Raw genomic sequence first — 24,253 nt, forward strand, 5'->3', positions numbered from 1 at the left:
GGAAGCGCGTGTTTTCTGCACGCTCCAAATACATGAAGAAGATGCTCAGGTGAGTTTAATGAGCTGATGGAGAGTTGGTACTGCTGTCTGTGTGTCTGTCTGTCTGTGTGTCTGTCTGTCTGTCTGTGTGTCTGTCTGTCTGTGTGTCTGTCTGTCTGTCTGTGTGTCTGTCTGTCTGTCTGTGTGTCTGTGTGTCTGTCTGTCTGTGTGTGTGTGTCTGTCTCATCAGCTTCACCTGCGGCACCAAACACACCTGAAGCTGTGAGAACAGACACGATCCTCCTGTTTAACCCTTTAATGTCCACACACGGTCTCACACACTAACATCAGATCAGCTGATTCCTCTGCTGAGGCTGGGGATTAATAATCAATTAAATATAATCAAACAGCTGAATTAATGTGGCTGAGGGTGAAGACATCAGAGATCAGAGAGACGGGGCAGCAAATTATTATAAAAGTGTGCATTTTGTGACAGATTATGTTTTAATCTCTGCGTCAATCTGCACTTCCTGCTGATGTTTCAAAATAAAACCAATGGAAAGCTTTTAATGTGAAACAGATGGAGGAGATTTTTTTAAAAAACTTTATTGAACAATACAACAGAAAACATCAGAACACAACACGAGAGCTGAAAACATCAGTTGCAATGAAAGATAGTGACATTAAACAAAATTATAATAATTGTAATATCAACACAGAGACGTTCTTATAATAAATAAAGTAAGAATGGACACTGGAGAAAAAACAAAACTACAAACCGTTCATTTCACAGGAGGAAGTTTCATCAAATATCTTTTTGTAATATTCTAAAAACTTTGTTAGAGCAGCAGAGAGTTATTTTTTTCATCTATCTTTTATTTAACCAGGAACCTGTGAACTGAAGAATTTGTGTTTATGAATAAAAAATATTTACAATAAAATAAAGAAATAAATATAGAGGCTGCCGTTGTAAACAGGGAGCTATAAAGTAGTATATATGTTAATTATATATTAATATATAAATTTAAATTAAATAAGTTGAAGTTACCATGTTTCAAACTCGTCTCCTGTAATTTCACTTTATTGCACAGATATTTTTTTTTATGGATTCAAAAATTATGATTTCTTAATCTGTGTAGTTTTTCGTTGAGTTAAAACCATAATTTAACGTTAAAAGCTTTACTGGAAACATGTTGAAACTTATTTTCTCCACTTTATGTCAAAAAGATTTCACAGCTAATCACATCCAGTTTTTATGTACGTTCATACAGAGTGCCAACTTTTTTAGAATCAGGGTGATGAAATATAATTTTATTTTTGTAGTTTGAATCGACTGAAAATATGAAAATATGTAAGTGTATATAAGCGTCTGCACTGACAGTTTAACCCTCACGACTCTTCTCTCACATCAGTCCTGCACCTAAAATGTTCTGTTTATGAAAAAAGAATTTCCCCAATAATATAAATAAATGGTCAAAATAGTTCAGAGACTTCATCATCATCGTCATCATCATCATCATCACAGTGACAGGTTAAATCTTTAAGAGTGAAACAGTGAGTGATGGAGGAGTTTATATTAACGACTGGACACATGACGTCACCGTGAAACTGCATGTTTGAGTCAATTTATTTAATGAAGGCAAAATTACCTCAAAATAATCTTTGAATTATATGAAGATGAGAGAGCAGGGAGACTTACAGCAACAATATATATTTCTTTTCTTTTGTTTAATTTAATTTAATTTAATTTAATTCTATTTTATTTTATTCCATTTTATTTTATTTATTTAATGAATGCAAAATTACCTCAAAATAATCTTTGAATTATATGAAGATGAGAGAGCAGGGAGACTTACAGCAACAATATATATTTCTTTTCTTTTGTTTAATTTAATTTAATTTTATTTTATTCTATTTTATTTTATTTATTTAATGAATGCAAAATTACCTCAAAATAATCTTTGAATTATATGAAGATGAGAGAGCAGGGAGACTTACAGCAACAATATACATTTCGTTTCTTTTCTTTTGTTTAATTTAATTTAATTTAATTTAATTTAATTTAATTCTATTCTATTTTATTTTATTTTATTCCATTTTATTTTATTTTATTTTATTTTATTTTATTTTATTTATTTATTTAATGTAGGCAAAATTACCTCAAAATAATCTTTAAATTATATGAGACAGCAGGGATACTTACAACAACAATATATATTTTTTTCTTTTCTTTTCTTTTCTTTAATTTAATTTAATTCTATTTTATTCTATTTAATTTTATTTTATTTACAAGTGAACAGTTTGTGCTCTGACATGTGTATTCTGTGTGATTGTGGTCTGCAGAACATGATGATTAATAACATGTCAACATTTGAAAAGTTTAAAAAGAAAACACATTTTTAACAGGATAGATTGTGAGCACTCCCTGTCAGCTGTCACTGTGTGTTTGGTACTTACAGTATATATTGATCCTCATACTTTTGTACTTTTACTTCAGAAAAAACAAACAAATCAAAATGTTTAGTTCCTCTTCCTCCTCTGGTGCTCAGGTCCTTCACTGGAGTCACAGTGACAACAGCACTCTGTAATCAGTGAAGTGTTCTCATCAGATAAATGTACTCTAAGTATTAAAGGTAGAGATCAGTTACAGTTACTCTGATTCCTTTGTTTTTACTTCCTTCCAGTGAGACTATAAATCACAGCGTCCAGTGTGAAGCGTATCCCACAATCCACGGCGAGGTGAGGTCACACAGGTCGAACGCCGACAGGATGTGAATAGATATTTCAAGTTAAAACTGTAAAGATGCTTTTATTGTGTTGATTTACAGGCTGCAGGAAGATGCTTTTATTGTTTTATTTTTGGAGGTTTTTATGACTTCCTTTTTATTGGATTTGAGGGGCGTTTGATTTGTCCTTCAGCTGCTCCCTGGGACACACAGAGACACAGGGACACACAGAGACACAGGGACACACAGAGACACACAGACACACAGGGACACACAGAGACACACAGAGACACAGGGACACACAGACACACAGGGACACAGAGACACACAGACACACAGGGACACACAGAGACACACAGACACACAGGGACACACAGACACACAGGGACACACAGACACACAGGGACACAGAGACACAGGGACACAGACACACAGGGACACACAGGGACACACAGAGACACAGGGACACAGAGACACAGGGACACACAGGGACACACAGACACACACAGACACACAGAGACACAGGGACACACAGGGACACACAGAGACACAGGGACACACAGAGACACAGGGACACACAGGGACACACAGAGACACAGGGACACACAGAGACACACAGACACACAGGGACACAGGGACACACAGAGACACAGGGACACAGAGACACACAGAGACACACAGGGACACACAGGGACACACAGAGACACACAGACACACAGGGACACACAGAGACACAGGGACACAGAGACACACAGAGACACAGGGACACACAGAGACACACAGAGACACAGGGACACACAGACACACAGGGACACAGAGACACACAGACACACAGGGACACACAGAGACACACAGACACACAGGGACACACAGACACACAGGGACACACAGACACACAGACACACAGGGACACACAGACACACAGGGACACACAGACACACAGGGACACAGAGACACAGGGACACACAGACACACAGGGACACACAGAGACACAGGGACACACAGACACACAGGGACACAGAGACACACAGACACACAGGGACACACAGAGACACACAGACACACAGGGACACACAGACACACAGGGACACACAGACACACAGGGACACAGAGACACAGGGACACACAGACACACAGGGACACACAGAGACACAGGGACACAGAGACACAGGGACACACAGGGACACACAGACACACACAGACACACAGAGACACAGGGACACACAGGGACACACAGAGACACAGGGACACACAGAGACACAGGGACACACAGGGACACACAGAGACACAGGGACACACAGAGACACACAGACACACAGGGACACAGGGACACACAGAGACACACAGAGACACAGGGACACAGAGACACACAGAGACACACAGGGACACACAGGGACACACAGGGACACACAGAGACACACAGACACACAGGGACACACAGAGACACAGGGACACAGAGACACACAGAGACACAGGGACACACAGAGACACACAGACACACAGGGACACACAGAGACACACAGACACACAGGGACACACAGAGACACAGGGACACACAGGGACACACAGGGACACACAGAGACACACAGACACACAGACACACAGAGACACAGGGACACACAGGGACACACAGAGACACAGGGACACACAGAGACACACAGACACACAGAGACACAGACACACAGAGACACAGGGACACACAGGGACACACAGAGACACACAGACACACAGAGACACAGAGACACAGGGACACACAGGGACACACAGAGACACACAGACACACAGAGACACACAGACACACAGAGACACAGGGACACACAGAGACACAGAGACACAGGGACACACAGAGACACACAGGGACACACAGGGACACACAGAGACACAGAGACACAGGGACACACAGGGACACACAGGGACACACAGGGACACACAGAGACACAGAGACACAGGGACACACAGGGACACACAGGGACACACAGGGACACACAGAGACACAGAGACACAGGGACACAAAGACACAGGGACACACAGGGACACACAGGGACACACAGGGACACACAGAGACACAGAGACACAGGGACACACAGGGACACACAGGGACACACAGAGACACAGGGACACACAGGGACACACAGGGACACACAGGGACACAGGGACACACAGAGACACACAGGGACACACAGGGACACACAGGGACACAGGGACACACAGGGACACACAGAGACAGAGACACAGGGACACACAGGGAGACACAGGGACACAGAGACACAGGGACACACAGGGACACACAGGGACACACAGGGACACACAGGGACACACAGAGACACAGAGACACAGGGACACACAGGGACACACAGGGACACACAGAGACACACAGAGACACACAGAGACACAGAGACACAGACACACAGAGACACACAGAGACACAGGGACACACAGGGACACACAGGGACACACAGGGACACAGGGTCAGACTCAGAGTGAAGCAGCAGGTGTCACCGTTCCACCACTGAACTGTGTGTCTGTCCCTCTGTCTCTGTGAGGACGTCTGTCTGGCTCTTACGTCTCTAAAGCTTATACAGTGTGTCCTCCACTTCCTGTCCAGTGGAAACCACATATCTCAAGATGTGCTGATGTTGAGTGTTTTTGACGAACTGAAGGAGGAAGTGTTTCTTTATGTGCTGCTGGAGACAGGCTGTGCTTCTCACATGTTACACACATGTGATGATCTAATGGAACCTGACGCCTCTCTGCAGATTAAACTACATGAAATATTCATCCAGAAACATCAAATAGATGAGGAAAACATTTAATTAATCTAATAAATCTGCACGTTATTTTTACTTGTGTGGTGGTGTGTCTGTGTCACTCTGCAGTTACACCTCCAAAACACTAGTCGGCGGTGGAGGACTGTGTTAAGAGCTGTAAAGTTTAGTTGATTCAAAACACATATTAAACACACATTAAACACACAGTAAACACACATTAAACACCCATTAAACACTCATTAAACACTCATTAAACACACAGTAAACACACATTAAACACACATTAACCACACATTAAACACCCATTAAACATTCATTAAACACACAGTAAACACACATTAAACACACATTAAACACCCATTAAACACTCATTAAACACACAGTAAACACACATTAAACACACATTAACCACACAGTAAACACACATTAAACACACATTAAACACCCATTAAACACTCATTAAACACACAGTAAACACACATTAAACACACATTAACCACACATTAAACACCCATTAAACACTCATTAAACACACAGTAAACACACATTAAACACACATTAACCACACAGTAAACACACAGTAAACAAACATTAAACACACATTAAACACACAGTAAACAAACATTAGACACACATTAAACACACATTAAACACACATTAAACACACAGTAAACAAACATTAAACACACAGTAAACACACATTAAACACACAGTAAACACACATTAAACACACAGTAAACACACATTAAACACACAGTAAACAAACATTAAACACACATTAAACACACAGTAAACAAACATTAAACACACAGTAAACACACATTAAACACACAGTAAACACACAGTAAACAAACATTAAACACACATTAAACACACATTAAACACACAGTAAACAAACATTAAACACACAGTAAACACAGTAAATAAACACTAAACATACATTAAACACACAGTAAACAAACATTAAACACACAGTAAACAAACATTAAACACACATTAAACACACAGTAAACAAACATTAAACACACATTAAACACACAGTAAACATACATTAAACACACATTAAACACTCATTAAACACACATTAAACACACAGTAAACAAACATTAAACACACATTAAACACACATTAAACACACAGTAAACACACAGTAAACATACATTAAACACACATTAAACACTCATTAAACACACAGTAAACACACAGTAAACAAACATTAAACACACATTAAACACACATTAAACACACAGTAAACATACATTAAACACACATTAAACACTCATTAAACACACATTAAACACACAGTAAACAAACATTAAACAAACATTAAACAAACATTAAACACACATTAAACACACATTAAACACACAGTAAACACACATTAAACACACATTAAACATGGCTTAATAGAGACAGTTTCAAACACAAATCAGCTTCACTATAACTCGCAGCATTCACAGACAAACACTTGTCTTTATCTGGACACATTTTCCCCACAAATACAACATGCTAACTTTATTAGCGCCAGCCTGACACTAACGATGTTAGCAGATTTCCTCTGCTCATATGAAGCCAGGATAAATCACACACAACTTAAAATGCTATTTTAGTGGAGGCTTTACTGTCTAGTGAGAATTTGGTCGAACGAGAGCATAGTAACCAAATAATCAACTAGTCGACCAGGAGATTACAGCCCTACAGAATTGATGGTATGGCAGGAAGTTACCAGTGCTATCTAGTAAATCATTTACAAAAATTATTCAATTTTTCTTAAGTGTTTCCCATAAAAAGGGGTTCACATCTATTAACAGAGTTCAACCATGTAACTTGATCCTGAATATCTTCTGGGGTGTCGGGGGAATACTGGACACTCAACCAAGCCTTCAGTGCATCTTTGAAACAGGAAGAAAGATTTGCTCATGTTTGTTTTATTAACAACTAGTCCATAGCCATTGGTAGCTTTGTCACCTTCTACCTATGCCAGTCCTCAATGCCTATGTGCAGTTTCACATAGATTGACCACGTCAGTGAGTAGAAAAACGTGGGACAGACAGAATGACTGACTGACAGAATGACACACTGACAGTTTCCGTGATTATGTACAGCATACCATACCATGACTTAGTCATACCAAACATTAGAAAACACCAACATTGGTCCACAGGGGGAGCCACAGCGATCAGTCGCATTTTAGCCATTTTGAAGCATTTTTCTGTTGTTATAGCACCACCCAGTTGCCAATTAGAGTTAAATTTCTCCAGTCACCTTGAGGCGTCCTGTTCTACATATCTACCAAGTTTAGTAAAAATCCATATGGCGGTTAGGCCTAGATAAGAAATGAGCTCTCTAGCGCCCCCATTTTGTTTGATGGGGTCAATAATGGAGGGGTCCCCTCAGATTATGTGTGGTCATATGCCTACAAAGTTGCGTGGTGATGGGTGAAACCCTTGAGATGTTATACACCTTTATGTGATGAGCCACGCCCTCCGCAATATTCATTGCCTTATAGAAGCTCAGTTTTAGTAAGTTTTCCAACTTTTGCCAAGAGGGAACTTTAGATATTGGTCCCTAGATTATGTTCACCCAGTTTCATGCAGATCGCTCAAACTTCCTAGGAAGAGATCCATTTGAAGTGTTTTTCAAAAAATTCAAAATGGCGGAAAATCTATATAAGTGGAAGTTATGGGTTCTTGAGGCAAATGTGTTCCTCATGAGGAGAGGCATCTCTGTGCAAAGTTTCATGTCTCTACCACATACGGGGCATGAGATATGCCCATTCAAAGTTTGCCATTTCAATGGGTTGCTATAGCGCCCCCCTTTGGCCAATTGATGTAATATTGCTTCATTGGCATCCTCCCATGACCCTCTACCACTGTGCCAAATTTCACATGGATTGACCAAGTCAGTGAGGAGAAAAACATGGAACACACACACACACACAGAGTTTTCCTCATATAGTCAGATTCCAAGTGGAGACATTTTAACTGTCAGTGTCACCACTTTAAATGATTATTTACAGAAATATTAGCAAACTATTAGTTGCTGTTAACAAACTTCAGTCACTGTTTGAATGCAGGACTTTTACTTGTAGTGAAGTATTTTCACAGTGTGGTGTCAGTACTTTCACTGCAGTAGAGGATCTGAACACTTCCTCCACCTCTGTGTGAGCAGCTAAAGACACGTGCTGCACTGTAGTGGAGTACTTCCTTTTGTTTCCAACGTGGTGTCTGATTCACAAAACAATGTTGAGCACTTATTATTAACTGAAACTTCTCCTGGTTACGATTCCCTCAGTGTTCCCTGCAGCCACTCAGTCATACTGTATCTGTTCACATGCTGGTTTTATATTTCATGTGTTTAATATAAATTACAGTCAACATCTAAAAACAGCCTTTAATGTATGAAACAAATATCAGACAGAAAAACAGGGAAATACGAGTCTGAGCTGTAAACTGTAAATATTCAGAGCTCTGCTGAGAGCATCGTCCATCACATCTGCTGCTGCTGCTGCTGCTCACTGTGTGTGTGTGTGTGTGTGTGTGTGTGTGGGTGTGTGTGTGTGTGTGTGTGTGTGTGGATCAATAGGAAAATGGCAGAGTTGATTAAAGCACTTAAAGTGTGCGCATGCAACAACAAACGATCAATAACAGCTTATTGAAGTGTGTGTGTGTTGATACTTGTACATGCTACATAGTGAGGACCGAGATACACATCATAGCAACAGAGCGAGGACATTTTCAGAAAGCGAGGACATTTTGGCCGGTCCGCACTTCTTCACAGGCCTGTTTGACGGTTCAGACTTGGTTTTAGGGTTCAGGATAGGGTTAGGTTTAGGTTGGGGTTTATATTGGGGTTAGGGTTAGGGGTGAGGACATGCATTATGTCAATAAGGGTCCTCACAAAGATAGAAGCACAAGAACGTGTGTGTTTACCAATATAAAACACCCAGACAGTGTAGTATTTACTATAAATAGAAATCCAATGTTGAGCTGTTATAGATATTTCAAATTAAAAGCCTGCAGGGACATTCAGGGACTCTGCTCTTTAAAAGACTATATGTATATATATATATATATATATATATATATATACATATATATAGACCCATCTCTAGAACAACTGTTAAGAGGAGACTGCGCCAATCAGGCCTTCATGGTCAAATAGCTGCTAGGAAACCACTGCTAAGGAGAGGCAACAAGCAGAAGAGATTTGTTTGGGCCAAGAAACACAAGGAATGGACATTAGACCAGTGGAAATCTGTGCTTTGGTCTGATGAGTCCAAATTTGAGATCTTTGGTTCCAACCGCCGTGTCTTTGTGAGACGCAGAAAAGGTGAACGGATGGATTCCACATGCCTGGTTCCCACTGTGAAGCATGGAGGAGGAGGTGTGATGGTGTGGGGGTGTTTTGCTGGTGACACTGTTGGGGATTTATTCAAAATTGAAGGCACACTGAACCAGCATGGCTACCACAGCATCCTGCAGCGACATGCCATCCCATCCGGTTTGCGTTTAGTTGGACCATCATTTATTTTTCAACAGGACAATGACCCCAAACACACCTCCAGGCTGTGTAAGGGCTATTTGACCAAGAAGGAGAGTGATGGAGTGCTGCGGCAGATGACCTGGCCTCCACAGTCACCGGACCTGAACCCAATCCAGATGGTTTGGGGTGAGCTGGACCGCAGAGTGAAGGCAAAGGGGCCAACAAGTGCTAAACACCTCTGGGAACTCCTTCAAGACTGTTGGAAAACCATTTCAGGTGACTACCTCTTGAAGCTCATGGAGAGAATGCCAAGAGTGTGCAAAGCAGTAATCAGAGCAAAGGGTGGCTATTTTGAAGAAACTAGAATATAAAACATGTTTTCAGTTATTTCACCTTTTTTTGTTAAGTACATAACTCCACATGTGTTCATTCATAGTTTTGATGCCTTCAGTGAGAATCTACAATGTAAATAGTCATGAAAATAAAGAAAACGCATTGAATGAGGTGTGTCCAAACTTTTGGCCTGTACTGTATGTATATAGATAGATAGATAGATAGATAGATAGATAGATAGATAGATAGATAGATAGATATGACTAGGGACAAATGCCCAGCAAACTATATTTATAATTATTATAATAATAAAAAATATTTTACAGAATAAAAGGTTAAAAAAAAAAAATCATGTTTCTGTCATGACAGTTTGTTCATGTCTAACAGGAAGTTGCACATCTCTGAGGCTGAACTGTTCCCAAACATACGTACCATAACTCTGCAGGATAACAAACTCTACATTTATATTATGAAGTATTTCTTTTTTGTTTTTTTGCTCATTTTGGTTTTTCATCACCTTCAGTGAACGTACAGCTCACTTTGCATCAAAGGGAAGAGTCCATCCATTTTCATCAGCTTATCCAGAGCCGGGTCACCGGGGGCAGCACGCTTTCCAGCTCCTCCTTGAGGAACCTGAAGGCGTTCCAAGACCAGATGAGATATATAATCCCTCCAGAAGGTTTTGGATCTGCCCCGGGGCCTCCCCCAACAGGAGGCGCCCAGGAGGATCCTGATCAGATGTTGAACCACCTCAACATGAAGGAGCAGCGACTCTACTCTGAGCTCCCTCCAGATGTCTGACTCCTCCCCCTATCTCTAAGGCTGAGCCCAGACACCCTACAGAGGAAACTCATTTCAGACGCTTGTATCTGTGACCTCATTCTTTCAGTCACTACCCAGAGCTCATGACCATAGGTGAGGGTTGGGACGGAGATGGACCAGGAAATCAAAAGCTTTGCTTTCTGGCTCAGCTCCCTCTTCATGACGGCGGTTCGGCACAGCGCCTGTATCACTGCAGACGCTGCACCAAACCGCTGATCCATGTCATGCTCCTTTTTACCTTCACTCATGAACAAGACCCCGAGATACCTGAAGTCCTTTGCTCGGGGCAGTAACTCTCTCCCATCCATCAAGACCCTGAGATACTTGAACTCCCTAACTAGAGGCAGCAACTCTCTCCCAACCCAGAGAGGGCAATCCACCGGTTTCTGGCACGGAACCATGGCCTCAGATTTGGAGGTGCTGACTCTCATCCTGACCACTTCACACTCTGCAAACCGCCCCAGGTCATGCTGGAGGTCACAGAGTGATGAACCACATCAACTGCAAAGAGCAGAGATGTAATTCTGAGGTCACCAAACTGGACCCCTTCATCCCCCCCGGCTGCACCTTGAGATCCTGACCATGAATATCACAGAGAGACCAGGGACGACCCTGATACTTCAGTACTCTCTACAAATATTAGGTTTTTATACAGTCAGAGTAAAAAAATAACATTTGAAGGAAAGTAAAGCCAAAGTTGACAGATGTTGTTTCTCCTGACAGACCCACTCTTTTGATTTGCTGTTGAACTCCTGAGACGTCACGCACAGAGACAATAGTTGGATCGATATCAGCTACATGAGAGTTGTTGAACATCGTTGTCACCGTGACCTTTCCTCCCTATCTGTCTCTACCTGTCCTCCTTGTTGTCCTCTCTAATAAAGCAGAAATGGCTTTTAAAGAAAAACCGCCTCATCAGCGTTTATTAATGCGAGCTGCAGCTCGGCCAGACGGCGTCCTCCTCCTCTGCCGAACATCCGTCATTACCTCAACGCTGCCAGACAGGACGCCTCATCTACACATCGATCAAAAGTTTAGTCTGGAGGAGATTTCTCTGGCAGCCTCGCACATCAGTTTATAATCTGTGTTGGGTTTTGCAGGAGAACATGAGAGCGGAAGATCTGATCTCCTCAATCCTGAACATGTTTGTTTAAACAGGGACTTTTTTCTTTAGTGTATAATCAGCTGAGAATAAGAATCGTTGTGTTTTCGTTACCTCAGAATGAGCTGTTTATATCAACACAGGGAGCAGGTCCTCGTCTACAGAGATCACCATGTTGCTCTGCCATGTTTCTACAGTAGCCCAGAATGGACAATCCAAACACTGACTCCAGATAGAGACATTCATGTGTTCACGTTAGGTCACCATAGTCAGCAGCACCTCTGTGGTGAGGGCGTTGGAAAAACACAGCTGTGTTTGCCTCTGTGCTGGTGATAGCCGTGGCCGGAGGCATTATGTTTTTGGGTTGTCTGTCCGTCATTCCCGTTGTTGTAAACACAATATCTCAAGAACACCTCAAGGGAGTTTCTTCAAATGTGGCACAAATGTCCACTTGGAGTCAGTGATGAACTGATACAATTTTGGTGGTCATAGGTCAAAGGTCAAGGTCACTGTGACCTTGTCTGTCTCATTCTCGTAAATGCAATATCTCAAGAACTGCTTGAGGAATTTCTTTAAACTTGGCACAAATGTCCACTTAGACTGAAGAATAAACTGATTAGAGTTGTGTGGTCATGGTTTTGGCCATGACTCAAGAATTCATATGCATATTTATGACAAAACTTCACACAAATAATGATAATAATAATCGTTCTTTATTCATAGATAAACAGAGTTACAACGTTCTTTACATGGCAACAGTTAAAATAGACAAGACATGAAAATAACAGCTTTTATAAGAACTGGTAAAAACACTTTATTGTATAAAACTGATGAATTAAATTTAAGTTTAAATGAAGGTAAATTCAAGTGAAATCAGGAAAGGCTCCCTGATTAAAGTTTGTTTTAAGAAACGACTTAAAAGAGATCACTCACTCGGCAGACCTGATTTCCTCGGGCAGATTTGGGGCCTGGACAGCAAACAACTGTCTAACAGGATAAAATACGGACTCAACAATGGTCAAAGGTCAAGGTCACTGTGACCTTGTGTCCATCTTGTTAGCATGAATGTGATATCTCAAGAAGGCCTTGAAGGATTTCTTTTTCTTTAATTTAATTTGGCACAAACGTCCACTTGGAGTCAGCGATGAATTGAAAACATCACTGTGATCTCAATAACCATGTTTTTGGCCATAACTCAAGAATTCATACACTAATTATCACAAAATTATACACAACAGGATAAAATAATGAAGGTCAAAAGGTCAAAGGTCAGCTTGACTGTGACATCATCATGTCTTAATGTCATATCTCAGGAACAGAAGAGGAGACATTTGGTCAGATACTGAATTGGTGACTCTAATCTTGAAACTGTGCTGATTGTATAGATCTTCTGTGTGTGAAGCATCCATGTTTTCACTGACATGGATGGAGACTGTCAGAGACACTTGTCTTCATTCAGTGTTTTCACTGGTTTGAATCAGCTGCTCTGTTTGTTTTGGAGAGGAGGAGACCTCTGTTGATAATTCAGGTCCTGGTAAAAACCTCCTGAACATCTGGATCTTACGTTATCAGACAAAAACATACAGACTTGATGAGCCTGAAATCTGATTCTAGAAACTGTTGAATATTTTTTGGCACACGCCATTTTTGGCTTTTGTCCGTGCATATATTGTTAGTCTGGATCCTACGTGCTGTTTTATAAACGAGACCCCTGATCTGGTTGTTGTGGAGAGGGAGACCTCTGGATCATTCAGCTGCCGGTAAAAACTCCTGAACAATGAACATTGAAGGAATTTCTAACCAGGAGAAGTTTCCCTAAAGTCTCCCTAAATCTGACACGCTGGACCTTTAACAACATATTTATATGTCAGTTTGGTGGGAACAACGAAACACAGCAAAGACGTTTTCACTGCAAATATACTGAACTCCAAATCAGATTCTACAGCAGACGAGTCTGAACACAAACCAGATTTATTTCTACGTGTGCTGTTATTGGTCGAGGCTGTTGTGATCGCTCCGTCATTATTTCAGTGTGCAGCAGAACGTCTGTGTTCACGTGTTTTAAATAAGGTCATTTTCACGTAGTGACAAAGAGAACCAGTTTTCATCATTTGACCGATTTGTGACCAAATCTGACGTGTTTGGTGTTGACATGGTGAATCAGAAGGGGGCGGGGCCTGACTCAGGAATCTCAGCGCCCATATCAGATTTAACAGTTCATGATGACTGTGTGTAATCCAGCCTGCTGCTCTCTGTGTGGACTGGTCCAACTGGTTATTAATTATAACTGTTTGTTAGTGAGATCATAGCTCAGTGTGTGTGTGTGTGGGTGTGTGTGGGTGTGTGCGTGTGCGTGTGTCAGTGTGTGTGGGTGTGTGTGTGTGTGTGTGCATTGTTAACACCACACCGAGGCTCTGTGCCAGTATCACATTAGGTTTGAGGTGTGTGTGTTTGTACATGACTGAGTGTGTTTGTGGCGTTGTGCCAGAGGTATGTGCCAGGTGTGTGTGTGTGTGTGTGTGTGGTGTGTATGTGGAATGTACGTACACACACACACAGACACACACACACGCTTAGAACACGCGACTGCTGTTATTTGATCCTCTGACAGAAACACCCGCCACTCGCCGCTGCTCACAGTTCATGTTCTCGTTCTTTATTGTAAGTATTGTTTTTTAGCTCTTTGTGTTCTTTTCTGCTTCATTAACTACATTTCCTCTCCTCTTCCTCACATTACATCATTCCTCACATTTCTCTCATTATACAACCACCCAAACAGTAAAGAGGGGACACACAGCTGCAGACAGGACGTTAGAAATACTGATCGCTGAAAAGAAAAGAAAAGCAAAGGAAAGAAAAACCTTATTGAGTAGATACATTGAAACTCCAGCTTTTAACAGCATTGTGGTAAATGTGTGGTAAGATTCAGACACGAAAAACACTTGGTCATGGTCAGGAAAAGATCATGTTTTGACTTAAACTACACAGTTTTGGGGGCACAGTCTCTGCTGGAAACGCACCAGTGTCTTGGTAAACAACCACTTTTCATGGCACTGTCCCCGGTGGAAAAGCAACAACATGCTGTTAAATAAAACACCTGTGTTTGGGGTGTTAAAAGAACTGAAAAAACAGCCAAGGGTTGATAAAGAACACCCATGCTTAGCAGCAAAAAAATGCAGGAAAAGCAGCAACATGTCACTAAAAAACAACCATGTTTGGAGGCTAAAAATACCAGCTGGAAAACAGCCACTGGTCGTGAAGAAACACTCAAGCTTGGGGGCTAAACAGTGCTGTAAAAGCAGCCATAGGTTGCTAAAAATACCAGCTGGAAATACAGCAACAGGTCATTAAATAACACCCAGTTTTGGGTGCTAAAAAGCTGCTGTCAGACCAGCCACAGGTTGCCAAGCAACATCCAGTTTTGGGGGCTAGAAAAATGCTGGAAAAACAGCCACAGCTCGCAAAGAAACACTCCAGTTTGGGGTCTGAAAAGCCGCTGGATAAACAGCCGGGGGTTGCTAAAATCATCTACGTTTGGGGGCTAAAAAGTGCTGTTAAAGCAGCTACAGGTCTCTAACAAATACCCACATTTGGGGACTGAAAACTGCTGGAAAATCAGCCACGTGTCTAAAAAGTGCTTTAAAAAACAGTCAAGGGTTGCTTATAAACACCCATGTTTGGGGCCCTAAAAAGCCACAGGAAACCCAGCAACAACTCGCTAAATAACACCCATGTTCGGGTGCTAAACAGCTGCTGGAAAAGCAGCCATAGGTCGCGTATAAACACCCATGTTTGGGGGCTAAAACGCTGCTGAAAAAACAGCTACACGTTGCAAGGAAACGCTGACGTTTGGGTCTAAAACAGCTGGAAACACAGCAATGAATTGCTAAAAATCAACCGGTGTTGTTTGTTGGTGTTAGACAGTGGTCTGGTCCCTCTAGTCCCTCCACCTCCTGATGACAAAGTCAGCTCATATACTACGTCACTTTTGAAACGTTTATATGACATGAGTGACACGTTTAAAAGCAACATATGGTTTGCAGAAATGCCATTGTGTTCTTTTGAAATGTGAGTTAGTCTGGAACCTTTCAGTTCATTTTAGATTTCTTTGACATGTTATCAACAGCTGGACTGGAGACCTAAAATCGACCAGAGCAATGGAACATGTGACGTGGTACTGAGGGAAGGAAACACATCTGTGTTCTCAAGAAAAACTTTGAAGGTCCAGTGTGTAGGATTAAGATGGATCTATAGTAGAGATGAAATATGTTTTATAAGCTCAGAATGATGCCTTCATATCTACAGAGGGAGCCGGTCATCTCTCATGGAGTGCCGTGTTGCACCGTCATGTTTCTACAGTAGCCAAATGCTGGCTTTAAGAGCACCTTTTGAGTTTCGTCTTTGACGTGCATGAACGCACCTCAAGGCTGATGAAGATTCTTCTTCAGGGAAGAAAGGGAGCGGTGAGGGACGGGCGCTTCAGTTGGTTGCAATCTGCATCTTTACCACGAGATGCCACGAAACATTAACTCTACATCCTGGTTGGTTAAGTGCAGTTGATTCTTCTCTTTATAGAGAAAATGTATCGTCATTCGCTCACTGCCAGCAGCATCAATGACAGCAGCCATCTTGGTTAGCTTAGCCTTAACGCCGCTCCTCTTCTCCTCTCCTCTCCCCGGCACTCTATAAACCATCGAGTCTCTGAGTTCATATTGGAGTCTTCAGTACTATGTGATTTACATTCTGCGTGTGTGTGTGTGTGTGTGTGTGTGTAGGCACTCATTGGGTTAATTGTTGAGCAGGAGACTGCAGCAGTTAGTATGTTGGTATAAAGTTACTCATCTTCACACAGAACGCCATAAAGACTCATTAACCATTAAACTGACAGCACACACACACACACACACACACACACAGATACAGTGTGCTTCCTTTGAGGTTATAGCTCAGTCGGTCTCAAACAGCGGTCCTTGAAGGAATTCCAGGGGTCCCCAAAAAAACTGTAATAGTCTTTCTGGCTCGGGCGCTATCACAGTATCACAGTATCACAGTATCAGTGTTACAGGACACCACAGTATTTAGAAATCTTCAAGGTATAGTTTTCAATACTGTCAAAAATACAGTTGTTCCTCTTTCTATCAAACTCATATGGAGATGCTGTATTAAGGATGTTTTGTACGTAATGCTCATCACACGCCACCAGAGGTCAGTCTTTACTGGTGGAACAAACAGCTGCGGCTGAGAAAGATGTCGACTGTGAGTGGTGGGGATAATGTTACAGGACTTAAACAAGAGAGACTGAAGGGAAGAACAAGATATTTTCACATCAGACTCTGTAAATGAAGAGTTTATTTCCACCAAACAGAGTTAGTGATTGTTGGAACAGTGGACTAACTGTGTGACTAACAGGACAGTTTTAATGAGTTTTATTTTGTTTCTGTCAATTCTGAATGAAGTGTTTAACAATAAGTTAAAAGGGTAATTAAGTCAGTCGTAGTCCAGCACATCCTCACTGTGACCTCGTCACATGTCCACATCTGGTCATGGACTTTCCACGTCCACATATGACGTCCAAGGTACCCTGGGTGTGTTGGTTGTTGACGTTCTGGGACGCCGTGTCAACTTCAGCCTGTTACATGCATTGTCTGTTTTCAAAGTACACTTCTGTTTGATTGGCTGTTGAAACAGGTGACATGCTTTAAAACCAGCCGCCGGCCATTTGACCAGCTGAGTGTCAGGTGACACCATCAGCCGACTTGAGTCGAGCTCAGACCGGACTATTCACACCAGTTTTGTCTCGTCACCAATCTTTGGTTTGAACTGGGCTTTAGAATTCCGTCTAAAGGCCCTGACACACCAAGCTGACAGTTGGACATCGACCAAAGTCGGGCTGTCAGTGAGCGTCTGTCGCCCTAGTTTTTGGTGTGTGGCCCACACCGTTGTCACTTCAGTGTCGGCGGCTTTTCGGCCGATTGAGCATGTTGAATTGGCGGCGGAGCTTGACGTTTGAGAGAGATCACTCTGATTGGCTGTTCAGGTTTTATTTCCTCGCCCCTGTAGCGAGTGAATCTGCCTGTAGTGAAACCGGGGCTAACCGGTGCTTCCTCCTCAGGCTCCACTTCACTCAGCTGCCCCACAGACCCGCTGCTTCTTCACACTTTAACCTGAATAACAAACCGGAGCTAGCTGGGAGCGGCTAGCGGAGCGTTAGCCGCAGCATGACCGGAGGGAAGCACAGCCAGTTAGCCTCCGCTAGTCTCTGAGCTAGCCCCGGCTCTCCGTTTGGATCCAACCGGAGCACCGAGCCCTGGTTTGTTATTCAGGTTAAAGTGGGAAGAAGCAGCGGGTTTATCGGGCAGCTGAGTGAAGTGGAGCCTGAGGAGGAAACACCGGGACCGTCTGGATGTAATAGTCCGTGGAGGTGCTGCGGTGCTCGGCTGCACAGATAGGAAACCCCTCGGCTGACAGGATGTACCACTCTCTCACTCCGCTCTCTCTCACGCAGGCGCAGAACGTACGTGCTACTTGGCCGTCGGATGTAGTCCGTGTGGTGTGTTCAAATGCAACTGACACAGGGCGACGTGAGGCGACGTAGACGACGCAACAGTTGGCTTTCGTCGCCGCTAGTTCTTTGATGTCGGTTTGGTGTGTCCGCCCCTTTAAAGTTAAGACTGGGTCCTGATAAAGATAACAGTGATTCACAGAGTATCTTCATCTTTATATTAAGAGAGATCGTAAGGTACAAAACTGTTGGGAGCAGGAGGAGGACTTTAAGAGTTTGTTAAGGAGGAGAAAATGGCAGAAACACAAAGAGTTGGTAGAAATATTCTCCAAAGACTGGAAGACAGTGAGTCAATGAAATGCTACAGATTAGATCCTGCAGGTATAATATTTGCTCTTGCTGCGCCTTTTTATTGTTGCCAGGCAACCACCCCATCACCACCTTATTCTAACCTTCACATGTATCTATCAATCTATCGTTTATCTCTTGTCATATTCCACAGTAATCAGTGTGTAGCTGCTGCCATGTTGAGGCAGAGGGAGGGTGCTGTCTGTAGCTCTGGTTGAGGGTGAGAGGCTGTCAGCAGATAAACAGAGATCTGTTCAGAGATCATGGACGCTTACAGGTGGATTTCAGGCCCTGACACGTCTGCAGGAAGAACTCCTCCGACATTATAACGTGTCTTTATACTGTACCATACAGGACAGTGTTCCGTCCATCTGTCCACAGATCAGAGACTGTGTGTGTGTGTGTGTGTGTGTGTGTGTGTATCCACTCAGGCCCTTATTTCCTCATTGTCCCCTGAATGCACATTAACTAACTCTCCTCTGTGCTGTCAGTGTTCTCCCTCACTGATCAGAGGTCAGCGGCATCCACACACTTATACATGACGCATTACCCAAAAGCAATTAGTGTGAAGACACGGTGGACGCTCGGTCAATCTGTAACTCTGTGTGTGTGTGTCTGTCTGTCTGCATTCCTGACTGTGATGGTTCCCTCATCAATCAGCCAATTACAGTTAGAGACTGATCAATACAATTTCCACACACACACACACACACACACAAGCTGAGAGCAGCCGCCATGTTTCTACAGTAGCCCTGAACAGACAAACCAAACACTGACTCTAGATAGAGACATTCATGTGTTCACGTCAGGCCACTGCAGTGAGCAGCTCCTCTGTGGTGACAGCGTTGGAAAAACACTGATTTTTATTTTCTTTTTTTGTTCGTCACTTCCCACACAATAGTCGTGATCAGTGAAAACAGTCATGATGGGGGAAATGTGAGCCAGGCTTAGGAACATTTTGGAGACAGGAAACTGGCGCCGCAGACGGTGAGGTGGAGCCTGACTGTGTCTAATAAATGTTTGGCTTTTGTCCATATGTACATTTTTATTTTTATTTTTTATCACTTATTTTTTATTGATATTTTCTACGTCCACACACATACAAGACATACATAAACAACCCACAATCAAAACAATACAAAATAAGAATAATATTTGTTTGGGAGTTACATCTTCAGCTATTCATCCTTTGTCATAGTGTCTTCATCTTGATCAGCTGGTTCTGTCTGTCGTCTTCGTCGCTGTTTTTGGTTTTGAATAATGTCCATTTCTCCCACTTTTCTTCCAGCTGTGTTTGTTGTAGTCTCAGGCGATGTGTCAGTTTTTCCACTGTGTAGATTTCTTCTACTATCCCAATCCACTGATCCTGACAAGGAGGATCCACCTTACCCCACTTCCTCGTAATAGCTTTCTTACTGGCTATCAACAGTATTTTGATCAAATATCTATCCCTTACTCTTATCGTCTCTCTAATAGAATTAAAATTACAGAGATATAGTACCATGTAGCTCATAGGAATATCATACCCCAGTATCTTTTGTATAGTTACGTGCACAATTCTCCAAAACTTCAGTACTTTATGGCATTTCCAAAATATGTGTGAGTGGTCTGCATCCACTACTCCACATTTCCTCCAACATGGCAAGTCTGTGCCCTTATACTTATTCTTGACCTTGGGTGTAATAAAAAAATGGATCAAATTTTTCCAGGAAAATTCTCTCCATATCCGCAAATTGGTGGATGTCTGATGAGTTTTCCACATGTCTTGCCAATCCTCATCCAATAATTTCCTGTTACTTTTATATACTTAGTTGAGTGTTTATTCATCATCAATTTTTGGTATAAGGCAGATATGATTTTGATTTTTTTTCCATTTTAGGAATTTATTATAATTTGAATCACACCATTCGTTTCCACGGAGGGATCCATCCTGATTTCTTTTTTGTAATAGTCTCTTAATTGTAGGTACCTGTAGAACTCATGCTTATCTAAATCATATTTGTCTTTCATGTTCTGGAAACTCTCCAGCTCCCCATCCTTCTGTAAAGTGTACCATGCTGTGACTCCCTTGTTTATCCACCGTTTGAATCCTTTATCATACACTGCTGGTTTAAAATTACTGTCAAATGCTACCCATCTAAGCACATTTGTTTCTGTCTTTATCCTGTACTTTTTTAGTAATCTGAACCATAACTCCAGTGTAAACACTGTAATTGAATCCATATAATTTTTAATCTTCTTGTATGTGTCTTCATCTCCAATAATACTCTGAACTGGGTATTCTCCAAACTCTTGCTCCATGTCTTTCCACTTAGCTGTATAATCTGGTGTGCACCAGCATATAATATGCCTTAACTGGGCAGCATAAAAGTATTCTCTCAGTTTTGGGAGACCCATATCCCCTTTATCTTTTGGTAGCTGGAGAGTTTCATACCTAACTCTAAGTTTTTTGCCTCCCCAAATAAACCTTGATATTACCTTGTCCCAGGTCACAAATTGCGTTTGGGGGACCTCTACTGGCAAGGACTGGAATAAATAAAGAAGTCTTGGCTGTACATTCATTTTGATAGTCTCGATTCTTGAGTTAAGGTCTAGGGGTAAAGTAGACCATCTTTCAATGTCTTTTTGTATCTCTTGACTTATCTTATTATAATTTGCTTTGTAAAGTTTAGATAGTCCTTTAGTGATGGTAACCCCCAGATATTTAATTTTCTTTATATTCCAATTGAAGTGATACGATTCCTGAATCTCTTTTGATGGAATTTGTGTTTTTGAGACATTAATTTTATATCCCGAGTGATAACCGTACTTTTCTAGAAGATTCATCAATACAGGTAGTGATTTATTTGGTTGTTCAAGGAAGGCTACGACGTCATCAGCAAAAAGTCCTATTTTATGTTCCTTGCCATTTACTATAACTCCTTTAATTTCTTCATTTTGCTTTACTGCTTGCGCCAGAGGCTCTATAAAGAGAGCAAATAGGGTAGGTGATAAGCAACATCCTTGCCTAGTTGATCTCTGTATACTGAATTTGTCAGTCAGGTTTCCATTTATGTTGATTCTCGCAGTGGGCTGGTGGTATAATGTCTTTATGCACTGTATTGATTTACTACTGAATCCAAATTGTTTATATAAGAATTCCCAATTTACCAAATCAAATGCTCATACGTACATTTTTAGGATTAATCCTACGCACTGTTTCATAAATGAGACCCCAGATATTTGTGTTCTTGTTGAACAGAGAAACATGATGAGTGGAGATCTGATACTCTGGTTCAACCATGGTGAAGGTTAATGAGGGGCATTGTGGGATACGTCTCTGGCAGACGGGGTGACATCATGGAGGCGGGGTTTGGATTGTGGGGGTGTGGCGGCTCATTAAGAGTTAATGTCAGGTTAATGTGCTCTGTTGGAGTGTGTTGTGGTCTGAGTCTGTGCTGTTAATGTTACACCTACACCTGACTGACAGCTGCTGGCTCCGCCCACCTCTCACCATCTATGATGGACCCAGAATCCTCTGGTTCTGACCTCTGACCTCCCCCTCACCTCCTCTCTGCAGACAGCTCCAGAGTTGGGATCAACCGTTGTGTTTTCAGGGATAATATCAGTCCTGGTTATTGATCAATGAGAGGAAGGAGGAAATAGAGGCGGAGTTACAGATGCCAGGTGAGACACCTCACAGGTTACACACACACACACCACAGTATATGGTGCCCACAAAACTTTAGGTTATTTTCAGACATTTTAAAATATTTTTCAGATATTCTATCAACATTTTTTCTAACATTTAAATATTATTTTCAGAATATTTCAAGAGCATTTTTCAGACATTTTAATAATTTTTTGGAACATTTTATGAACATTTTTTGGACATTTTAACTTTTTTTCCCCCGAAAATATAAATGTATGTTTTAAAACTTTTAAAAACATTTTTCGTACATTTTTTAAAACATTTTTTTCAGACATTTTATTAATATTTTTTCTGATGTTTTATCAACATGTTCTTAGACATTTTATAAACACTTTTTGGACATTTCAATAAAATTTCACTGACATTTTATCTACAATTTTGTGTCCATCTTTTAAAACATTTTTTTGGACAATTTAATAATATTTTTCTACATTATGTCAACATTTTTTCTCTCTGAAGGACCTGACTTGAAGGACCTGTCCTACCAAGGAAGCATCCTTGAATTTGAGAAGCTGCTAGTTGGTGTTGGGGTTTCTATGCCGCTGTGTTGTTTTTGTGAAGTACAGTGAAGTTTGATTGATTTAATTAACTTAAAACACACATATGAAACATGGCATAAAACATTAAATAAAAATATAACATTTTGCCCTTAAAATACAACATGCTAACAGTCTTAGCATGAGTCTACTTCAATTCCAATTGTATAAATTAGCCTAGCAGCTATCAGACTTTTCCTCTGCTCATATTTCAGCCAGGATAAATCACACACAGGACGTAAAATGTGACTGAGGGCTTTATGTCTTCACAATTTAGTGTTTCTTATCTGTAAAATTAAAGTAAATCAAAGCTTTGTTTCCATTGAGGGAAATGGTTTCAGCTTACAAAAATTAGCGGGAGGTCTGCGTCGCCGCAAGGTAGGTGGGGAGGTGCACATCTACGGCGTCTACGTGTCTACACAGAGCCGTAGGTACGGTGTCAAAGCAGAAGTTTAAATCCTGCTTTAGTGGGATCAGTTTATTGTTGGCTTGGGTCTTTTTATGCTTTTGCACCATCATTAGAGGTTTTTATGTTTTCAGTTGAACGCCGTATCTCAAGAACGCCTTGAGGGAGTTTCCTCAAACTCGGCACAAACGTCCACTTGGACATAAGGAGGAGAGGAAGTACAAGTATTTCTGTGACTGCAGGTGACTCTGAAACCTGAGCTCCGCCTTCCTTCAGGAAACTGTGGAGGAAAAGCTGAAACAAGTGGCTCTCTCTGGGAGAGGAGCGGCCTCATTATCTGATGTGTTTGAGGTGAGCCAAGCTGTTGGTTTCTGCGAGAACACGGCGATGAGGCCGTTCCCCCGATCAGCCGGGGCGGATAGAGTTTCAGCCGGCCGGCCTCCTTAATGACCCCTTTCCCTGGCCGACACTCAGCCCGCCGACAACAACAGAGCCTGTGATCCGGAGCGGCCCTCCTTTCACATTCCTGCCAGACTCCGGGACCTCCCTGCCCTG

The 24,253-nt window shown here is 41.8% G+C and overlaps 1 long non-coding RNA gene across 1 annotated transcript; it reads left to right on the forward strand.

The window, feature by feature from the left end:
- Positions 1–22,732, forward strand: LOC117259151 (uncharacterized). Its single transcript, XR_004501817.2, has 3 exons — positions 1–49; positions 2,664–2,750; positions 22,625–22,732. It is a non-coding gene; the product is annotated as an uncharacterized LOC117259151 (long non-coding RNA).
- Positions 22,733–24,253: the final 1,521 nt, after the last annotated feature.

This window comes from Epinephelus lanceolatus, chromosome 4 (assembly GCF_041903045.1).
Source record: "Epinephelus lanceolatus isolate andai-2023 chromosome 4, ASM4190304v1, whole genome shotgun sequence".
Taxonomy (NCBI): Eukaryota; Metazoa; Chordata; class Actinopteri; order Perciformes; family Serranidae; genus Epinephelus; species Epinephelus lanceolatus.